This window comes from Amblyomma maculatum, chromosome 1 (assembly GCF_055883805.1).
Source record: "Amblyomma maculatum isolate TAMU_Amacu chromosome 1, ASM5588380v1, whole genome shotgun sequence".
In the NCBI taxonomy this organism is placed as follows: Eukaryota; Metazoa; Arthropoda; class Arachnida; order Ixodida; family Ixodidae; genus Amblyomma; species Amblyomma maculatum.
Genome location: NC_139344.1, coordinates 441,520,411 through 441,544,116, shown reverse-complemented (window position 1 = coordinate 441,544,116; position 23,706 = coordinate 441,520,411). Strand labels below are relative to the sequence as shown.

Here is a 23,706-nt window from a genome sequence, read left to right as displayed (position 1 = left end):
GTATTAACCTTTTTTTTCTTCACACAGGTCTCATATCTATTGAAGCGATTTGAAAAACCAAATTACGGATTGCTCTTCATTATATCCAAGCAATACAAAGAAGTGGAAGTTTGATCGTCAATGCTGAGAAGATAAACCACTGTCATTTTGACTCATGTCATCATCATCATCATCATCATCATCAGCCTGATTATACCCACTGCAGGGCGAAGGCCTCTCCCATATCTCTCCACTTAACCCGGTTCTGTGCTAGCTGCATCCACTTGACCCCTGCGAACTTCTTAATCTCATCCGCCCACCTAACTTTCTGCCGCCCCCTGCTACGCTTTCCTTCCCTTGGAATCCAGTTTGTTACCCTCAGCGACCATCGGTTATCCTCTCTTCGCACTACATGTCCTGCCCATGTCCATTTCTTCTTCTTAATTTCCACTAGAATGTCGTTAACTTGAGTTATTTCTCTGACCCACTCTGCACGCTTTCTATCTCTTAATGTTACCCCTACCATTTTTCGTTCCATAGCCCTCTGGGTTGTCCTCAACTTAAGTAGAACTCTCTTGGTTAGCCTCCACGTTTCAGCCCCATAGGTGAGTACAAGTTCTGATCATTTTTGTAGGTATTACAGAATATAAATGCAGCAATATATGTCAAAAAAATACCCGCCCTAACGTCGCCATAAGATGATAATCAATAAATGCCAAATGCGTCTAAATATCATTTTACATATCAGTCGAAAACTAGAATTCAAAATAAATTACATAACCAGTTCTTGATATTCTTCAATGTCACTACCATGAACCAATGTATATAGCCCACACATTGCGTTCTAAGTGAACGCAGATTCCTCTCTATGGTATTTTTTATCGAGGCAATCTGTAGCCCGACTTGACCTGGAAATGAGGACAGTATGAGTGGTGTTCATCGCACAGGAAATCAAAGGACTCAACAGTTTTTGATAACAATACCTGCCTTCTCCTAGTCGTGCAAAATTCTTTTATAAACATCTTAGTCAAATGAAGCAGAAAACTGAAACATTTATTTAAAAGTCGGTCCTTATTTTCTTCTGACACATTGAAACCAACGTTCTCTTCGTGAAACGTGTCAACGTGCATATGTTTCGAAACGCCTATCTATATCACGTATTATATCCGAGCACAACTTATCTATAGATAGAAATAAAGTATGTAAGACTAAAAATCAAGGTGATTAAGTTCAACTCCACGGCACCTGAAACGCGGCCTCCCTCAAACGCCATAACTGAAAGTACTGCCTAATAAGAAAATAAATACCGCTAGACCCAAGCGACAACTTGATTGCGTTGTCAGGCAGGTTTTACTGCTTGCGGCTTATGAAGAGGGAAGTGGCTTTGAGCCTCGTAGCGAGCGTGAGAATAGGAAGACTGGTAAGTGCAAGTGTGAAATTTAAGACGAGGGAGATTATCTGCCTCCAGCGATGTGTTCTGTGTGTACTGTGTCTCCCTCGTCTCAAAGTTCAAGCTCACATCCACTGAAGGAACCATACCAACTAGCCCAGAAGAAGGTCATTTCACTGAAGAAGTGGGTGAGTGTCAAATTCTCAGTCTCCCTTAATATCTACTCTACAAAGCTCATTCAAAAAACATATTTCTGGGAAGGTTTCTGAAGCAGAGCTCTCAATTCTCATATGCATACCGCACCCTTTTTTGTCCATATTTGAGGTGCCTTTAAACTTTTTATTTTGTGTCAAAAAATCTTAGAAATCTAAGCTCCTCACAGTTATCCAGGACGATCACATCAGGATAAGGGGTTCCTTCACAACCATCAATTCTCCTTGACGCTACGTACCATCCTGAAGCATTTCGTGCTATGAGTTCCTTTGTTTCATCGGTTCTCTACAAGGCTCCCATGCAGTTGAAATTGTACAAACGGAATCGACTTTGACTGTATGGACAGAGCACGAAACCACAGACTCCATAAGCCGTCAACGAAACTGTACGGAAACCGTAAAATATTTGTATGGAAAGTACATGATGGCGATAAAGAGGGAGATACGAAGAGCATGTCAATTTCTGTATGCAATACCACCCTTAATGGACTGCGCATTCTCATAATTTATTTTGTCCGACTCCACATGCCACATACGATCTACCTGCTTAGAGACATACGTGATATGTCTCTAACAAGAGAGACAGCAGTATTTGTAAATAAATAAATAAAGTGTCTCAATATCAAATGCCACTGCGGCATTGGTAGCGAGAGCGACCTGCTTCTACCAGTATATAAAGGTCGACAGAGAGCAACCACATCTACAGGATATGAAGAGCAGACAAGAGAGGAGAACCGAGAAGAACCAAAAGTGAAGAACTGAAAAGAAGCGAATGCCTCTTTCCTCCTAATTCCCTAATTCTCCAGGCAGCTACTCAGACTTATCACGCCCGTTCCGGTAAGGGCCTTATTCATTCATTCATCCATTTCAGCTGATCAAATAGAAAGCGTTAGCAGATCAGAAAAGAACAGCACCAAATAGGCATGGCTGAAGGCGTGAGCCCACACAGACTAGTAGACGCATAGCGCTACCTAATCCTAATATGAATTGTTCATATCCTTCGTTCAATAAAAAATAGGGGGATAAAAGCGCGCAGTATGAGCTGCATTCTTGACCGTAATAGGCTTATCTCTTCTCGCTCCGTCCATTAAGGTATTAGTTGAGCTGGCAATGGATCATGCAGAAAGTCTTGAGTGGATAGCAGCTGACGCAGTTCGCACAATGCAAAAGGTCAAGTGTAATGTAAGAACTGCCAGTGGCAATATACACGTGACTACTTGTATTCGACCTTAATTTACTATAATAATCTATAATTCTAACCTAATCCACCATGAGGCACTTTATAATCCTTGTCAGGCTTTCGCATCACAGACCTAAGCAGTCCTAAGTGTATCCCATAACTGTTTTCTAAACCAGTCTACATTTCTCTCGTGACGGGATATTCTATCAACACGCGCCGCAAACATTTAAAAACATCGTTTCTTTGAAGTTGGGTCGTCAAATGTTATCAGCAAATTATGTTTCTAATAGTCTGAACGCGAGCGTATTTTACGACCTTATAGCCCCACTGTACTATCGCATAGCCATGAAAAGGGGATATCAACAGGCTGGCCCTTCTGGTGCTTGTGATGGCGCATTTGCCCGATTCAAATCATGAACCATACTAGGCTGGGAAGAAGCCAAACGAACATTCTAACAGTCTTATGTAAAAAACGTGCATTTCCTGCTGACGCATTTGGCGCGGCTAACGTGATATGCGTATAACCAACATCGACCTGAGCAACACAAAACGAAGATTATAAATCAAAATGAATAGTTTCATGTCCGGGCATAATTTGATTATATTTAGATCTAGACACAAGAATTGAACAGCTGATGGCGAAGTTTCCAGTCAAAATTCTTGCATCATATACATCAACCACAAGCCTTGCTTTTATCATGAAAATGCATAAAATATCCAGCATGGGTTACTCTCTAAATGCTGAAGATGTCCTCTTAAACAGCGTTTCTCTTTCCAGTTTTTGAACGTCACTAAGGCTACCCAGTGTCCAAAATCTATAACTTCCTGAAAGGGAACTATGTGGTTTAGAAAAATAGCAAACAAAAAAGGAGAATGTGTTGTTATGTATAAACTATGCAAATGTGTGTATATTTTAGTTTTGGCCCCCAGCTCTCGCAGACAGTTAGCACAAGCTACAGTATAAAAGCGCCCAATTTCCAATCATCAGCATAAAATATATTTTCTTTCTTTGGCTGAACTGCCATTCATTTCAAAAAGCTTATCTTTTTTCAGTTTTAGCAGCGTTCAATGTAATTTAGCATGCAGTAAACACCTCGCCTATTCCCCCTGAATTCCGCGGATGAGAATTATTTTCATGACCAATAATAGTGAAGAGAGAAACAAACATTTGCTTTTGTGAGAATTCTCAAAGAACCTATCTTTTGCGAATCATTTGAATGTCGACAAGATAGCACCATAGCCTCACCTCGTGCCGCGAAACTGATCTTGCTAGTCTGGGTCTTGCTGTTCGGCAAGAATACGAGTTGCCCGATAGTATCGGATTCCGGAATTCAGGCGTCAATACGCCCCGCAACGGTTGCTCAGTGGATTAGGCCGCTTGACTGCTGCTGCTGGGAATGCGAGATGTCAACTCAGCAGTGGTGGCTGATTTTTGTTGGATGTGAAAAATAAGTTTACAGCGCAATGTCAGTGCACGAAAAATCATCGAAACATTCCTAGATGGTAAAAACGTACGGAGTCATCTTGTATGGCTTTCCTCGTATTCTGAATTGGTTTAGGACATTATATTCTACAAACCAATCCAAACTTATCCAGGCGCCATTTTGTCACTGCAGTAAAGTTGAAAACTTAAAATGCCTGAAGAAAGAAAAGAAAAACTGATTTCCTAAATTATCCTAAGCATTTTATTGCCGTGATGTTTTTAGACCCTTGTGGTCAAGTTACTAGCCCTAAATTTTCCTTTCTTTCCTTAATGGTATTCGAGAGGAAATGTATGACAACTTTGGCCGGTGCGTCACTTTTCACCACCTTTCCCGCGCCGACTTTTAGTGGTATTTTTAACCTTCCTGCATTACCGTTTTGCAAAATCGCTGTATCAGAAGTGTTCGTCGGTTGGCCATTTAGGATTCTTGAATCAGGTTGGCATATAGGGCTCGTCTGCAACAGGTTGCGCGCCACTGAAGGCGCTGCACTTCTGAATTATTACCTGCTCTAAACTGAAGTTACAGTTAGATGAAAGCTTATTCAGCACTAGCCGGAACGTGTACGCGCAATATATAGTGGTATTATCAACGGGCAGCTCAATATTGCATTACGAAACAAAAATCATGCTCATATTTGAAGTCAATAGCACTTTACTCTAAAATTAAATGTGTTTTTAGACGACCTACTCCGTACTTCATAATACGAGGAGCCGGCAATCCGTTGTTGTATTTCTCAAGCTCCACAACTTTCACGACGTATTCGTCACTGCAAGCCTCGCTTCCAGCTACTCTTGTCCACTCACCAGCCGTTTTGCGAAATTGTTTTGTAAAACATTGGAACATATAATTTACAACGCAGTCATGAAACACGTCGACTCTCACGACTTCTTTACGCCAGTTCAGCATGGCTTTAGAATAGGTTTTTTATGTACCACCCAGTTACTTCAGTTCAGTAACGATCTGTTTTCCTCTTTTGACCACGGATATCAAATTGATTGTGTATTTCAGGATTTTAAAAAAAGCCTTTGATTCTGCACCTCATGTGCTATTATTACATAAGTTATGTTGTCTTGGTCTGCATTCCAATATCATCGACTGGCTTCATTCATATCCCCAGGACCGCATGTAGCCTGTTGTAATTAATGGTTGTCACTCCGATTCCGTAAACGTCTCCTCAGGTATGTCCAGGGCTCTGTCCTTGGAACCCTTCTTTTTCTCATTTTAATTAATGATATTGTTCTTGACCTCACCTGCCAAGTTCGGCGATATGCAGACAACTGTGAGCTTTACCATGTTGTGGAAAGTTCTTCTGACGCATTAAAACTTCAGCGAGACTTAAATTTTATCGAGTACTGGTGCTCAAAATGGCAAATGTCTTTAAACATTTCAAAATGCAAACTTGTTTCGTTCACTCGTAAGCGTTCCTCTCTACAGACCTGTTACTCATTAAATGATGTTCCCCTACTAAAAGTTTCTGAATATAAGTATCTCGGCGTATATTTCACATCTAACCTTACGTGGACGAGACAAGTTGAGCATATTACATCGAAATCCTGAAGAATGTTTCATTTTTTGAAGCTCAATTTCAACAAAGCGCAGTCAAATGTCAAGCAGCTCCTGTATTTCACTTACATAAGGCCAATTCTTGAATATGCATGCCCTGTATGGGATCCCCAGTTTATTTACTTATCTGACAGGCTCGAACGCGTCCAAAATAATGGTGCAAGATTTGTGTCTAACAATTACAGCTTTTCATCTAGTGTTTACGTCTATTAAGCATCATCTTGGTTGGAAATCTTCAGCTCACCGCAGAAAAGATTTCAGATTGCAGATCATGCATCGCATTTATTTCGGAAAGCTCAGCATTGATAAAAGCCGGTACCTGCCTCAACCTCACTTTTTATCTAGACGCCTTGATCATCAGTGGAAGATCCGAGAAATAAAATGCCGGACAGATGTATATAAAACCTCGTTCTTTCCTCTGACTATCAATGAGTGCAACCGACTGCCAGTTGGCATCACTGAGGGCTGCACGGAAAATTTTTTTCGGGCTTTTTTATCAGATTTGTGACGTAGCGCCTAGTTCTCTTGCGTGCGTTTCCTTCTGCACTTTGTTTTTGAGTGTTTTCAACACATTGTTCATTGCGCAGTTGCCCCCTTTAGATGCATGTTTCCCATTCTGCATTATCACTTGTGTCGTGTTATTTTCTTCATTTTTATAAATTTTTATTGTACTGCTGGCGTTTCTAGCAATGTTATTTGTCATCTCTCCCCCTTCAATAATGCCTTCGGGCGCTGCAGGAATCTGTAATAAATAAATAAATAAATATCGTATGCGCATTAAGTAATCATTGCGTCATTGTGTTCAGGATGACTTATCGGAGCAGTGCCAGTTGTACCTACACTCGCTCTAAGAGCCTGCAGGGCCTCCTGCATCTCTGTTCGGAGCAAAGCTCCTTCATACTGAGAACCGCAGGGTGACACAAGAGAACAAAGGCACGTGGATAAGTTAGGACCAGCTCGCCGCAATGACCCTTCCGAAGACAAATTCATTCCCAGCGACCATCGCTTTCTTTGGACGTTCTGCAAGTACCAGCAAAATAGGAGCACTCGGTGCACACCTCTTCGTGCAATGCTTGTCAGGCGCTCATAGAAGCAAGCCAGCACCTAATGCACACTCGCATAACCTATGGAGCCCCACTCAAGGAAGCTGGCATCACCGGCTTGTCTCAATTAGGGAACAATCATTCGTGAAAGACTGGGACTTATTTTACCTTCTTTCTCTCACTGGCTTTCTATGTTATGGCAACTCATGCCTAAGTTACACGTTATCCTTAAGCCTAACCCTTTCAAGAGAGGGCAACAGCCCTTTTTGCATTGAACCCACAATCAGAAAAAGGGCGGGCACGACTCTGCTTGCTGCACTTCGCCAGCGTCTCAGTATAAGCATATATTGAGAGGCGGGACAGAGAATAGAGGGTCTCCTGATGCCTCTTACGAGGAGAATGGCGGAAGCTTACCCATCCTTTGCTGTCATTTTCCTCTCATCGTTTGCGTCTTCTCGGCGATCCGTTGCAGTGCTACATATAATTCTAATTGGTTTAAAGGAATTGAAACGCGCCTTATCTGTCGCACTTTCATGTCGCGTGGCGTTTCATGGCGCGTGTTCAAGTCTGGGATTGCAGATGGCAGGAACGCTAGACAAGAACACATCTCGCGGAATCTCGCCGAATATGACAGATCTCACTCACACATCTCACCCGGAAATCTCGGGCACTGCTCTCGCGCACGGATTTTCGTTCCATGAGCTTAGAAAGGCTTTTACCTTCATAATGGTATCAGCGCCCGAGAAGACTTCGTAGTTCGCATAAGAAAAGGCGCAAACCGAAGCTGTAGTGCGTATAAGAAAATTCGCGCACCGAATCTGCGTTTTCTAGAATATTAAAAAGGAGGTACCTCTCAAATAACATAGCAAGTAATACTCCTTTCTGATTGCTCTGAACAAACGATAATATTACTAAGGTTAGGATTAAGCCACTCTGCGGACAAGAAATGAAAGGAGAACATCAGTGGACGAATGTATTCTTACCTGACATGAAATCCCTTCTTCGTATTATTCATAGCAAGTGCAAATGGTGTGTAAGATCTTGGGTCTTGAGCACAATTACAGGCGGAAAATTTGAAGTAATAGCCCATCATTGCAGGCAAAGAACACAGCATAAAGCGCTCAGATGATTTTAGTTTCGGTGCCTGGACGCAGCCATCTTAGTTTGATGGTTGCGCCCCGTATTAGCCAAACTGGGAAAGTCCGCTCCGGCTCCTCTTGACGCCATCATGGACTCTGCTGCGCGTGTTGATAGTGCGACGCGGCGTTGTAAAAGGGCTGTTTCGCGGTGTTCGTGAAAGCTATCCGACCCCTTGGTGCTATTTTGTGTTTTGTTTGAGCGCGCCAGTGAAATATGTACCATCCCTTTGGCATGGCGGCAGCTGTTGGAAACAGCACTAGTGGTCGGGGTGACTGCGAAGGACTGCACTCGGCTTCCGCAGGCCAAACTCCTCAGAGCTATGAGAATATAACTGTTGTATCCTTCACGATACATGTATTTTAAGTTATATTTTATAATTGCAATGGTAACTGTGCACACAATCACAGCGATTGAACCGTATGGGCAGACCGAACGCGCAATATAGATGCTACGAAAGATGCTTTTCTGTCATCCCTGCAATTATTTAACGTGAAGTGCGACCCATTTCATGCTGTGTATTTTCTCTCGACAGTACATATTTATATTCGATGTTGCGCAGCTTTTATTTTGCATTAAAGGCACGGGCAGCGTTCACCGCGGTTACGCCGCTAACCGCTTTTATACCGCGTACCGAGCTTCGCAAATGCATGCATGTCTGTGGTGCGCCGACAACCGAGTGCGAAAAGCATACTATCGAGCTGTCCTGCTTCAGAAACGTACTTTAAAGTTAAACCATGGCTCAGGAATAGCACACAAAACAAGCAATGTCTAAAGTACCATCCACCAACGTTTTTATGCAGCCTTGGTACGTATATAGTATACGTCCGGCAGCGCAGCAACAGCGTATCCCCTTCCCGTTGTAGCAACATCGTTTGCACGGCGTATTGTTGAGAACAATGTCGAAAAGCGTGCGCACTGAGCTACACAGTGAACGAAGACGACAGATTTGCAACACTTACAGCAGCGCCCACGAAAGCGGCGCCGCCCGCTTACGCGGCGGACGGCCGGCACTTTTTTTGAGCTCTAGTCGTCGCTAGGCCTAAATTGTTTCGCATCGAAGGCACATCCGACAGCGCTTTGCAAATTGCTCAGCGCTAGAGTAAAGGGTGTGTCGCAGAACTGCTTCACTGCCAATCCCATTGTATCAATAAAAGAAAGATGTAAATTGCGGTGACGCCTTAGCAGCGGATCCAGCGTGCAGACGATGAGCTGCACCAGAGGCAGCTGACTGTGCAGATAAACTTATTTGTATTGCAGTTATCAAAAACACGGTATGGGACAGAGATCCGCAAGAAAGTTTTTTTTTTCTTTTGCAGCCGGCTTATTGTTTTAGTGAAGAACAGTTTTTAGCACGCTCTTCTGGCGCTGACGGAAGAGATCCACCGTATCGTTTGCACGGAGGGCTTGTGGGAGGCACGGCCGGCGCGGCGTGCGCGTTTACTACGGCGGAGAAAGTAAAATGGGCATCATATTTGTGAGTCCGTCATTGGTACCAAGTCTGTATGGCTTACAGAAAGCGTTTGTAGGCGAATTAAGTCAGAATGGACTGAAAAGCCGTGAAGCAGAAACATATCGCAGCGGCACCCGGACTGTCGTTGCATGCTTCTCGCATACGCTTTCGGCAATCATGCATTGCCGATCCGATGCCACTACGACTAAAAATGGTGCTAATAAAGGTATTTAAGTCTCGCAAACGACAATATACCGAGGCGCAAGGCCCCTCATGCTATGCATGAAGTGTGCGAATGCACAGTCCAGGCAACAATGGGCCGGCACAACGAATCTGGTTTTAGAGTATTTTCCTCCTCTCCTGTTTGGTTTCGGTAAACTTATCTATGCCTTTGCCTGTCGAGCTGACATTGAAAGCACTTCTCGCGAGGACAGTTAATTTTGAAATTTCAGCTATATTACACCGATGATGCATTCATTCCAGCAGATGCATAACTACTGTGCTCTACTGGCATCTTACTAGTGCCTCATTAAAAACGATATTTTCCAGTATTTTATTTATATTGTCACATTAGGCAGTGCATGTGCATAAGGAAAGAAGAAGGAGGCTCTCGTGAGTTTTAGAAAAGACGACGTTCAACAGTGTCGGTTGGTGCCCGGTTGACGCTGCTGTGTTTCTGTGTGCCGTGTGCGGTGTCATCTTGGACTAATCTCTTGGCCTTACCTTGCTACGTATCATCTTGGTGGAGGTGACTAAAGATTCCCGTGCGCTCAGAACAGATTATAAGCGAAAATACTACAGAAAAAGCTGGATTTGCGCAGTAGACGCCATCTTCCCGAGCTCACCCCACCGACTACCAAAGTAAGCATGGCATCCGGATGCATCACCCGCTACGGAAACTCCAGCTGCCCCCATGATTGTAACCAAAATCCGTCATCCACCTATTTTTAAATGCGAAGACAACAAGGATGTTGAAGATTGGCTCGACGAATATGAAAGGTGCAGCAAGAATAACCGGTGGGATGCTAGCATAATGCTTGCAAACAAAATCTTCTATCTAGCGTGAACGGCGAAGACCTGGTTTACCAACCCCGAGCAGGAGATGCCTACGTGGGACATCTGCAAACAAAAACTGCAAGACTTATTCGGTAAACCAATTGGGCGACCTCTGGCAGGCAAAAAGGACCTGGCTACTCGTGCTCAATCGTCAACCGAGTCATACCTGAACTACATACAGGAGGTTCTCGCACTGTGCCGAAAGGTGAATACCTCCATGACCGAAGTTGATAAAGTGGGCAATATACTTAAGGGTATCGCTGATGACGCATTCAATATACTTCTCTGCAAAGACTGCTCCACGGTGGACTCAGTCCTACAAGTCTGTCGCCGTTTCGAACAGGCGAAGCAGCGCCGCATTGTCCATCGGTTTCAGCGCCTTCCCAACACGGCGACTACATCCTCACGTGACGACTTGCCCACGTTGCAGCAGCCTTCAAGTCAGAATAACCTCACTACCATCGTCTGCAGGGAAATCAAGGCCTTGACGCCTGTTACACTTACGTCACCTCCTGCACAGGCAACAATAGCTATGATACAGGCTGTTGTCCGCCAATAATTCGCTAATGTGGGCCTCGTTTCAAATCCTACCACCCTCCCCTGCACCACAGCGAATCCCAGTGGTTGCTGCTGCTACCACAACCCCACCCTACACACCGCGCTACCCTACCCGCAATCCTGCGGAGTGGCGCACATCTCACGATAGGCCTATTTGCTTCGTCTGCAGTCGAGCTGGCCATACGTCCCGCTATTGCCGCCGTGTCCGGCTCCCCCCTCTCGCCCCTATTACAAACCTGTCCGCCATAACTATTATGCACCACGACGCGTTTCTGTCAACCCAGCACATCTTCGTACCGAAAACATTGAGCAAGATCGTCGTCCTAGCCGTTCGCCATCGCCTCAAGCCCACCGTTCCCGATCACCTACTCCTCGCCGCAGCTTGTCCCCAACGTACCAGGGCCCCTACTCGGGAAACTAAGCAACGCAGCGCCCGGACGTGACGCTGCGTTACCAACCCGTACAGCCAACTGTGTTTCGACCATCGCACCACGCCGCAATCTGATCAATGTCCTCTTAGATCGAGTCCCTGTGCCCGCTCTCATTGAACTGGAGCCCATAATTCAGTCCTAAGTTTTTCGTTCTGCCAGCGCCTCAAAAATATTCTTACGCCCGCTAACACCTCTACAGCTTGTCTTGCTGATGAAAACACTGCTGCCATCATCGGAATGTGTACTGCGCGCGTTAGCATCGCCGGCCACCACGTCCCTGTGCTCTTCGCCGTGCTTGCTACTTGTCCTCAAGACGTAATTTTAGGCCTAGAATTTAACAGCCCATTCTGCTCTCATTGACTGTTCCTCCGGACTTCTGCGCCTAGCCCTACCCCACTGTGTCCATGACCCCAGTGCTGACCACTCCCAGCGTCGCCTCCGCTCCAGTACATTTACTCGCCTACCTCCCGAAGCGGCAGTATACGTGCCCATGTCACCTTTTCCCTCCCTTATACTGACGGCGACTACGTTGTCAACCCCATCACCGACGTCGCTCTACAGCGCAACATCGTCCTACCTCATAACATTGTACACGTCGAGAATAACCTCACCTACATTCCCGTACTCAACTTCAGCATGTCTTCGCAAGTTCTCCTGGAGGGCATTTTCTTTGCCGAGCTGTCGCCTTTGTCCAGCTTTACTGTTTCTACAGTGCTGTCCGACCGTCACGCTGAGGTACCTGCACAACCTGTCCCGTCACATAGTCCGGAGGACCGCATCTCAGCCATGGTTGCCTCTGACCTGCATCCCGAATATGCCAGTGCCCTTGCCGGCCTTTTGCAGTCATATAGCGACATTTTTTACTTCGGTCACGGATCCCTTCGCCAAACATCCGCCGTCCCACATCGCATCGATACTGGAGATGCCCGACCCATTCATCGACGGCCTTAGAGTTGCTCTTTCCAAACGCAGGATCATTCAGGAAGAAGTAGAGAAAATGTTGGCAAGCAACATTATTGAGCCGTCGAACAGCCCATTGGCGTCTCCGGTAGTACTCGTCAAAAAGAAAGACAACAGCTGGAGGTTTTGCGTAGATTATCGACATCTAAATAAGATAACAACAAAATACGTGCACCCTCTTCCAAGGATCAATGACGCTCTCGACTGCCTGCATGGTGCCAATTACTTCTCCTTCATCGATCTCCGTTCTGGATATTGGCAGATCTGTGTTGACGAAAGGGATAGTGAAAAGACGGCTTTTGTCACTCCGGATGGCCTCTAGCAATTCAAGGTGATGCCTTTCGGCTTAAGTAATGCCCCTGCGACCTTCGAGCGCATGATGAACTCCCTATTACGCGGGCTCAAATGGACCACAAGTCTGTGCTACCTCGATGACGTCATCTTATTTTCATCAATCTTTGAGGGCCACCATCATCGTGTTTCGCCTATTCTTAGCGTCTTCCGACAAGCTGGCCTTCAGCTGAACTCCAAGAAGTGTACCTTTGGTCGCCGGTAACTCAAGGACCTAGGGTATTTAGTCGACACCCATGGCATCCAGCCGGACCCCGAAAAAATTCGCGCTGTAAGGGATTTCCCTAACCGAAATCTAGCAGCGACGTGCGTAGCTTCCTCGGATTTTGCTCATATTTCCGGCGATTTGTACCAAACTTCGCGGAAATAGCCCGTCCGCTCACGCAGCTTCTGAAAAAAGAGGTCTCCTTCTCCTGGGGCCACGAACAATCGGCCGCCTTCGTAGCTCTTATTGCCTACCTGACCGGTCCGCCAGTGTTGGCTCACTTCAATCCGTCAGCGCCCACAGAAGTACGCATCGATGCAAGTGGTCATGGAATTGGCGCCGTTCTCGCACAACGTCAGCTCGGTTCCCCTCGCGTCATCGCCTATGCCAGCCGACTCCTCTCTGCGGCCGAACAGAATTACTCCATCACTGAACGTGAGCCCTAGTTTGGACCACTACGAAGTTCCGCCCTTACTTGTATGGGCGGCCATTCACAGTAGTCACTGACCACCACGCACTGTGTTGGCTTTCTACACTCAAAGACCCTACTGGCCGCCTTGGACATTGGGCCTTGCGCCTTCAGGGGTACACTTTTTCAGTAGTTTATAGGTCTGGCCAGTTGCATCGAGACGCCGATTGCCTGTCCCGTCCTCCAGTCCACCCGCCAAGTCAACCTGAATGTGACAATGACGCTTGCATGCTTTCTATTTCTGACTTTTCCAACATTCGCCGTGAGCAACGCCAGGACCCTCAGCTTCGCGAAATTATCAATCGCCTCAGCTCTGATCGCCATGACCCTTCCCTTCTTTTGTTTGTGCTCCACGACGGCACCTTATACCGCCACAATATGCGACCTGATGGCCCCGACCTTCTACTAGTAGTCCCTCAGCATCTACGCTCAGCCGTCCTTCAACAGCTTCACGACGTTCCTACCGCGGGTCATACAGGCGTCTCTCGCACATACGACAGTGTAGGCCGTCGGTTCTTTTGGCCAGGCCTATACCGTGCAGTCCGCCGCTACGTAGCTGCTTGTGATCGCTGTCAGCGCCAGAAAAAGCGATTAGTTTTACCAGCTGGACTTCTACAGCCAATAAACATCCCCATAGATCCATTTTCTCGAGTGGGCCTGGATCTTCTAGGGCCTTTTCCACTGTCCGCATCAGGGAACAAATGAATTGCGGTGGCCACTGATTACACCACACGCTACGCGGTTACACGAGCAATACCAGCCAGTTGTGCAACTGATGTCGCTAGTTTCCTCCTCAACGACGTTATACTCGTTCACAGAGCTCCACTCCAACTGCTTACCGACCGTGGCCGTTGCTTTCTGGCTCGTATAGTCGACGAGATCCTACGGTTGTGCGACGTTCGTTATTCTTTCATGGCTGCCTACCATCCACAGATGAACGGGCTTACCGAACGCCTTAACCGGACACTGACTGAAATGTTGTCTATGTACGTTTCTGATGACCAGCGCAACTGGGACATAACGCTGCCATTTGTGACATTTGCATACAATTCGTCGCGTCACGATACTACCGGCTACTCCCCCTTCTATCTTCTATACGGCCGTGAACCTCTGCTTCCTTTTGACAGCCTGCTCCCGTCTGTCACCACTGCCAGCTCATATGCTCGTGACGCCATAGCCCGATCTGATGCTGCCCGCGTTTTTGCTCGCAACTGACTCGCAGCCGCCCATCACACCCAGAAACGTCGCTATGATTCCTGTAATCGCAACCCACACTTGCGGCTCTCTCGTGCTGCTTTGGACCCCAGCTCGCGCGTTGGCCTCTCGGAAAAACTTTTGCCCCGTTATACAGGACCCTACCGTATTTTACGACAAGTGACTCCAGTGACACGAAATTGCGCCCTTGCACCCCGCAACGCATACCTCTACACCACGCACCGAGACGGCCCATGTTGCACGCCTCAAGCCGTACTACACGGACCCTGGTTTGACGCTAGTGCGCACCGAGACGGTGCTTTTCAGCCGGCGGGGTAGTGTTACATTAGGCAGTGCATATGCATAAGGAAAGAAGAAGGAGACTCTCGTGAGTTGTAGAGAAGACGACGTTCAACAGTGCCGGTTGGTGCCCGGTTGACGCTGCTGTGTTTCTGTGTGCCGTGTGCGGTGCCATCTTGGACTAATCTCTTGGCCTTACCTTACCACGTATCAATATAATAAGAGATTGATCATGCATTACAGAGACGTTCTAAAAACCAGTAATAATGTCAAATCTACAAATCTCTTGTAGAACTGCAGGAAAGTCCTGTCCGCAAACATGACTAAGAGAAAAATGGTACAAATCTTCATCCAGCGCATGCTAAAATACGCAGTCTTTATGTTATACTTTGCCTGCTCCATTAAATAGTTCGACAAAATAATTCGTACACACGTTGTCAACGTAACAAGTGCGTTAGGCGTTTCTGTCATAGAAACCTATTTCTGTAATCAATGTTGGTTTTCGATACAAAGCATGTTACTTGCAAGAGTGCAAGAGGTTTGTGTTTTGCTCACTGCATTGTATAGTGTACTTTTTATGTTGGCATGTATTGTAATGGCTGCTGTGGCCTTCGATTTCGCTTTATTGCCACATTTTTCTTGGAGCCAGGACCTTGTCAACGTGCTCAAAATAGATTTTAGCCCTGGTTTCTTCTTTGCAGAAAAGAAAAACAAACACACTAAAACCGAAAAGCCAGGAGTAATAATCGCTATACATTTCTCGTTTGCGTGGGTTGTGTGGCAGGTGGCTTGCATTCATTTTGTCAAAAGGTTTTGGTTAGTAAATATAGTGTTTTCCTAAATATTTTCCATGCGCATTTGACGTACGGGGTTGCGAAGACTAAATCGCTGAATGCTGTGATACGTTATAAATCAATGAGGATTATTGAACAGAGTCCCTTTTCAGCAAGGCGGAACGCTCAATGACCATATATAAGATACACGCATTTATACATTCAGCACTCTTATATCTTACTTCTAAGAACTGAGAGTTCTCACTGTTCATAACTGTATTGTTTTCTTTAGATATATGTTATAGGCTGTTTTTCACGCCGTGTGTTTTATATGTAAAGCATCAGGCTAATCAGAGGATGAATGAAGGGGCATTTACGTGGCACAATTAATATGTCTAAAGAAAACCATGCTTAAAGTACTTATAACGATGACCTCGCTATCAAGTCACGCCCAGGCTGAGCGCAAGGTGATATTAAATCAATAGCCCACGCAATATTGAAATACGAGACGTTGTAGTCTTGTGAGCAAGTTTTCGGCTGCTTTCTTCTTTTTTTTGCGGCTGCGGCAGTGTGCGCCACTTAAGTACTAGCGGCATCTTCACCTGCATAGAGACGCCCGAGCTGTACTTTTCGCCTTTTCTTGAAGCAGCATTAACCTAGTGGGCAAGGCGATTGGCTGCTAAGCCTAAGGTCATGCGACTGGATATCGCCTCCTCTGCCGCGTTTCATTGCAGGTGAATTCCAAGGACACTCGTGTGCTGTGCTGCACCAGTGTGTGATATGAAATCACATGTGTTCTAAATTAATCTGAAGATTTTCACAACGTCGTCCATCATACCCATGCACCACTTCGGGTCGTCGAATACAACAAAACAAATTTTCAAGCAGCAAGTGCCAATGTGGGCCCGGTTTTTTTCTTTAGACGTAGTAGGAACTTGTCGGGATGTGCCAGGATTGAGGACGGGAGTAAGACACACGGAGATATTTTTACCATGCGTATCCCATTGAACATACAGTAGCAAGGTAAATAATCCTTAAATTTCCTGGCCACATGTCATAAGCATAAAAAAGATTGATTTATTACTCCTTGCATTTAGCGGATTCGATTGCATTAAAATGTCGCCAATATTCCAACACAACAAATTGCGTCTCCTTCAAAACCTACCTAATTCAAAAGTTTACAGCCAGGATGCCGTGTGTTCTTGGGCCACGGTGAGTAACTGGGCGTGCGTCTTGCAAAGTTTCAACTCTGGAACGTGAGAAGAATTATTCAGTCTCGTCTAGCTTCCAAATTTTACGACTTCCGCGATATCTACAAGAGCCCCGTTGCCAGGGTTAGATATGAGCACGCACTTCCCAGCGCTGACCCCTCATCAAAAATAGAGCCGTGTGGCGACAGCTGCAGACATACTGCTACATATCACCTTACTGCCTGATCTGCTGCCGCCCTACTTTCATCCCCCTTCTAATCCATATGTAGTACGGCTAAATGAACTCTCAAGCATTACCGTTGAGAATGCTGTCAACTGCTTTCAGTGCCCCCTATAGTCAGCACCTCCACTTCTTTATAGAATGATGGTGATGATGATGATGATGATGATGATGATGATGATGATGATGATGATGATGATGATGATGATGATGGTGATAAGCTCTTTATTTACTCTCAGAAATCGGGGAACCAGCCGAAAGAGTGGTTGCACTCCTTAGAGGAGGTCAGCAGGGATCCCTTCGGACTGGAAGGCAGCTCTGCTGGTTGCTCAACCGGCTAGTCAAAAATTTCGTAGACCTGCCTCTTCGTGAAGCTGAGGTCCGTGGGCTCCAGGAGAAGCAGAAGCCCCCACTTGTGGACATTTCTATTTGTTGTTGTTTTTTCTTTTACTTTCAGTTATATTGTCACGACTGAAGTCAGAGGGAGCCGTGAAAGTACACGTAGCCAAGGACCCGAGAATAAGGTCGGCTTGTAGTTCCGAACACAGAGCCCAGCACCAGCGCGCCACTCGTGCCAACCATCGCTTCATCGTCGTCGGCACCAAACACGGCTGTCGCGCGGCGCTAGGCACGTGAAAGAAAACATCGTCCCGATGACAAGGTGAGAGGAGAAAAAAAATTAGGCGTGAGGTGAACTGTACAATAACGCAAGGTTTCACTTGCAGGGAACGCTCAGTCACGTAAAAAGTACGGCTTTAAGCGCACCACATGCACAATTTCAGGCCGCTGACGTCGAACACTTACGGTCACAGTTCCATCTGGAATGTCTTCGTAATTAACGTTGTTTAAGCGGCGCCGGACTTTATAGGGTCCGAAATAGCGGTGGAGTAGTTTCTCTCTCAAGCCTTTGTGACGCACGGGGGTCCACACCCACACTTGGTCCCCTGGTTCGTAGTGGGCCTCCCTGTGCCGAAGGTTATAGTGTCAAGCGTCGGTGGCATGCTGCTCCTTGATGTGCAAGCGGGCCAGCTGACGGGCTTGCTCGGCCTGTTCTGCGAAATGGGCGGCGTCGGCTTCGACCGCTTCTTCCCCGCACGGGAGCATCGCGTCCAACATCGTGCGGGCCTCTCTGCCATATACGAGACGGAACGGCGTAAACTTCGTGGTTTCCTGCGGCGCCGTATTGTAGGCGAAGGTGACATACGGCAGGGTCTCGTCCCACATTTTATGCTCAACGTCGATGTACATTGAGATCATGTCCGCCAAAGTTTTGTTTAGTCGTTCCGTTAATCCATTTCTCTGAGGGCGATACGCTGTTGCTGTGCGATGCTCGGTATGGCTGAGAGTTAAGGTGTCCCGAAGTAGCCGAGCTGTAAACGCCTTTCCTCGGTCAGTAATGATGGTCGACGGTGCACCGTGTCTGAACACAATGTCGTTCATAAAGAATCGAGCAACTTCGCCGGCAGTACCTCGGGCAAGGGCCTTCGTTTCAGCGTAGCGTGTTAACTAGTCTGTGGCGACTACGATCCACTTGTGTCCGTTCGAGGATAAAGGAAATGGGCCTAAAAGGTCCATGCCCACTTGCTCGAAGGGTGTGAGGGGTGGTTCAATAGATTGTAACATACCGGATGGCTTGAGCGTGGGTTTTTTTCGCAGCTGGCATTGTCGACAAGTCTGTACGTAACGCCTAACGCTCGGAGAAAGATGTGGCCAGTAGTAGTTCTGCCGGACTCGGTTTAGGGTGCATGTAAAGCCAAGATGCCCTGAAGTTGGTTCGTCGTGGCAGGCCAGGAGGATTTCGTGCCTTATATCAGCCGGTATGACAGGCAGGTATGTTTTCGCACTCAACGTAGAATTCTTCTTATAAAGCACCCCATTGCGGAGGCAATACGACGACAACCCCCGAGCAAGGTACCGGGGTATTGTAGGATGCCCACCTTCAAGATGGTCAATAATCAGTCACAGCTCGCCGTCAGCACGCTGTTTGGAGGCGAGATCGGACGTAGTGACTGCTCCGAGGAAGCTATCGTCGTCGGTGGCATCTGACGAAGGAGGGCCGACGGGCGCGCGGGACAGGCTTTCAGCATCGCTGTGCTTTCGGCCAGACTTATAACATCGAAATCGAACTCCTGTAGGCGCAATGCCCAACGCGCTAAGCGGCCACAAGGATCCTTTAGGTTTTTCAGCCAACACAACCAGTGATGGTCAGTGATGACGCCAAAAGGTCGGCCATAAAGGTACGGGCGGAACTTGGCAGCGGCCCATACTACCGCCAAACATTCTTTTTCAGTGGTGGAATAGTTACACTCAGCACGGGAAAGTGCACGGCTGGCGTCGGCAATTACTTTCTCGACTCCGTCTTGGTGCTGAACTAGAACGGCACCAAGGCCCACGTTGCTCGCATTCGTGTGTAGCTCTGTGTCGGCATCATTGTCGAAATGTGCCAGGATCGGGGGTGACTGGAGCCGGCGTCGTAACTCGTCGAAAGCCATCTGCTGCTCGGTGCCCCAGGAAGATGATGCGTCATCTCGAGTCAGGAGAGTCAGAGGGCTGGCCATCTGTGCAAAGTTTTTGATAAATCGACGATAATAGGAGCACAGCCCCAAAAACCGTCGGACTGCTTTTTTTGTGGGCGGGGACGGGAAAGGCTGCAACGGCAGCAAGTTTCTCAGGGTCATCTCGGATGCCATCAGTACTCACGATGTGCCCAAGAAACTTCAATTCGGTGAACCCGAAGTGGCACTTTTGAGGCTTGAGAGAAAGGTTGGCAGACCGGACAGCTTCGAGAACAGTTCTCAGGCGACGCAGGTGTTCCGTGAACGTCGGTGAAAAAATTATTACGTCATCGAGATAAACAAGGCATGTCTGCCACTTAAGACCTGTGAGCACAGTGTCCATCATCCGCTGGAAGGTGGCAGGAGCACAGCAGAGCCCGAATGGGAGGACGCGGAATTCATAGAGCCCATCTGGTGTTACGAAGGCAGTTTTTTCACGGTCCCTCTCATCAACTTCAATTTGCCAATAACCACTCCTGAGGTCAATGGAGGAGAAGTACTTGGCTCGGCGAAGTCGGTCGAGAGAGTCATCAACCCGTGGCAGCGGATCGACGTCCTTCTTTGTCATACTGTTAAGTTTCCGATAGTCAACGCAGAAACGAAGTGTTCCGTCTTTCTTTTTGACGAGGACTACAGGCGAGGACCATGGGCTGCTTGAAGGTTGAATGACGCCATCGGCGAGCATCTCCTTGACTTGCTGTTGGATAGCGTCTCTCTCCAGAGGAGACACACGATAGGGCTGCTGATGGATGGGTCGAGTGCCTTCATGCGTGATAATCCGGTTTTTAATGACCGACGTTTGCTGCACTTTAGATGAAGACGTGAAGCACACACGAAACTCCAGCAATAGATCTTGGAGTTGCCTCTTTTCAACGGAGGAAAGGCTAGAATTGATGTCGACAGCGTGTACGGCGTCATCCGGTTCAGTGCTAGGCGTAGCTTCCTCTGAAGCAAAACATTCGGCGACTTCGTGCAGATGGTCGACGTAAGCAATGACAGTGCCACGGAACAGATGTCGATGTTCATTGGAGAAATTGGTGACAAGTACCTCCGTCTCTCTTCCACGACCTCTTGCCACAGAACAAAGACCTCTTGCCACAGAAGCTCCCAAGGCGAGTGAGAGGGAGACATTAGGCTCAACAACCCGGAGGCCGTGATGTGGCTCGTCACAAGTAACTCTGGCGAGGATGCTGGCGCGTGGTGGCACTGTGAGGCTATCATCGTCGACTCGCAGCGTGGAGTGGGACCAGCGGTACTCATGCTTTTCAGTGGCCAGTTTGACGGAAAATGTCACCAAGCGGTTCGGTAGATCAATAGCGGCACCGTGTTCACGAAGGAAGTCGATGCCTAGAATAACATCACGAGAGCATTCGCGTAGAACGAGAAAAGTTGCAACAAATGTGCAGCCTCGCACCGTAACCCGGGCTGTACACATACCCAGTGGTGCAACCACATGTCCGCCTGTCGTACGTATGTCTGGTCCGTTCAATGGCGTCATCACCTTTTTCAGTGTCCTTGTAAGCCGCCCGCTAAGGATAGAATAATCGGCTCCCGTATCAACTAAAGCGCTGACCTCCTTCGTGTCGACGATAATAGAGATGTCCAGGGAGACCCGGCCAAGACCAGGGCCTGTCGACGTCGGTTCGGAGTGAAGTGAGCGGTGTGGTGGCGGAAGCTGGACGGCGGTTGGGTGGTCGGCGTCGGGACAATTCAATGTCGACGGCAGGTCGGAGTGAAGCAAGCGGTGCGGCGACGGAAGCTGGGCGGCAGTTGTGTGGTCTGCGTCGGGGCGATTTAAGCGACACGGCGATGATAACTGGTCGGCGATGCGGACCACGTCGGGGCGATCTGGTCTGTGCGGCGAAAACTGGACAGGAATTCGGCGTTCGACGTCGGGGCGAATCGAGCGGTGCGGCGGTGGAAGCTTTACGGCGAATCGGTGTGCGGCGGCCTCGCCCCCAAAGGTCGCCGGAGCTAGTTTTCCCGATGAGGGCTCGAGGAACCATGGCGTCCAGCGGTATACCGTGACCCAGAGGGTGAAGAGCGACGAGGCGAAGGCGAGCGCGACTCGCGACGAGGAGAATGTGGCAGACTGGCGGGTGACGTACTCGGCGATGTCCTGAGGCCGCTGACCAGGCCGTGGAACTGGACTGTCGGGGGAAAATCCCCTAAGGCCCATCTGACGATAAGGGCACTGCCGGTAGAGGTGACCTGCCTCGCCACAGTGGTAGCAGAGAGGGCGGTTATCTGGAGCGCGCCAGAGATCAGTCTTCCGGGGCGCCTGCCGCCGATCTGCCCAAAGGGGCAGCGGTACCGCAGCGTGCACAGCGACCTGAGGTTGCGTGTAAGGCGAAGGGGTAGGTAGCAGGGCTGGGCGGCGTGTGACATCAGCATAAGTCATCCGCTCGGTGGGGCCCGGGGGTGGTGGTGGAACGACTGTACTTGTTGGTGGCGTGAGTGCGTTCCGGACCTCCCCACGGATGATGCTGGCCAGGGAAACTGCGCCAGGAGTAAATGATCCATGAAGTTGCTGGAGCTCCTCGCGAACCACGGTGCGAATGAGGTCACGAAGGGAGCTCATATCTGCCCCGGGATTGTAGTCGGTTCGGTCAGACGGCGGTAGAGTGGAGATGGAATTCAGCGGCCGACTGTACTGGCTGCATCACTGCTGTAGCAGTTTCTCCATGGTGTCAGCTTCAGCCAGAAACGCCGCGACGGTGGTGGGCGGGTTCCGCACGAGCCGGAAAAAAGCTGTTCTATGACGCCGTGCATCAGGTGCCTAACCTTCTTCTCCTCACTCATGGACGGGTCGGCGCGATGGCAAAGGCGCATGACGTCTTCAACGTACATTGCGACCCCCTCGTTCTGACGCTGAACTCGAGAGGTCAGGGCACGCTCGGCATTCTCTCGGCGGTCACTGTTGGCGTACGTACCGAGGAGCGGACTTCGGAAGGCCGGCCACGTAGAGAATGTGGCCTCGCGGTTCTCGAACCATGTCCGAGCAGCGTCTTCAAGGCTGATGTAGACGTTCCGCATTTTCGCAGCGTCGTCCCAGCCGTTAAACATCGCGACCCTTTCATAAAGAGCTAGCCAGTCCTCGGCGTCTTCAAACTGCTCACCGTGAAATGGTTTAGGGGTACGTGGGGTCTGAAGGATGAGACAGGACGAAGGGGTGGAAGGGACAGTCATGGTACGGGCGGGCGGTGTCGTTGCCACAGCCAGAGTCTCTTCGTCAAGAGGGAAGGCCTCGGGGGACAAGCCTCGGAGCCATCGGCTGGTACGATAAACAGGAGTGGTCAGGAGAGGCGGCCGCGTAGGGTTGTCCGCAGGAGAAGGGATCATCGATGGCACCTCCACCAGTGTCACGACTGAAGTCAGAGGGAGCCGTGAAAGTACACGTAGCCGAGGACCCGAGAATAAGGTCGGCTTGTAGTTCCGAATACAGAGTCACAGAGTCCAGCACCAGCGCGCCGCTCGTTCCAACCACCGCTTCGTCGTCGTCGGCACCAAACACGGCTGTCGCGCGGCGCTAGGCACGTGGCAATATCACAAATAAACGTTGTTTCCACAACATCTAAGTACACTCGAACCCACATCACCATAGCATGCAAGTCTCGCGCTACCACTGTAGTCTTCGCCCTTACTCAGGATCACGAAGCGCGGCCTGGCTCGGGATCACTTTTCAACGTAATAGCTCTTCCCAGCGAGCGTGTGACCACACTGGCATCGCGTGACCCTCGTTCTCCGTCATTGCACCCGCCACTGCTCCGATAACGGACGACAGCTGTTGCGACGCGCGTCTTTCTGTTTCCTTTAGAGCGCAGCTCTGTGGCGCAAGTTCCTGCGTTTCGCATCGTCGTCGCCATCGTTGTCGCAGTCGTAGTCGCCGTCGCCGTCGGGTCTCGTAACCAGCTCCACCCCCTCTCAACCCTCCATCTCAGAACCGCTCTTCCTCCGTGGCGGCGACCGCGCGTGTCACATC

At 48.5% G+C, this 23,706-nt stretch overlaps 1 protein-coding gene across 1 annotated transcript in view; it reads right to left on the bottom strand.

Annotated features, from left to right (window-relative positions):
- Positions 1 to 23,706, bottom strand: part of LOC146209574 (glutamate receptor ionotropic, kainate 2-like) — an 85,245-nt gene that overhangs the window by 2,334 nt on the left and 59,205 nt on the right. The window lies entirely within an intron of this gene.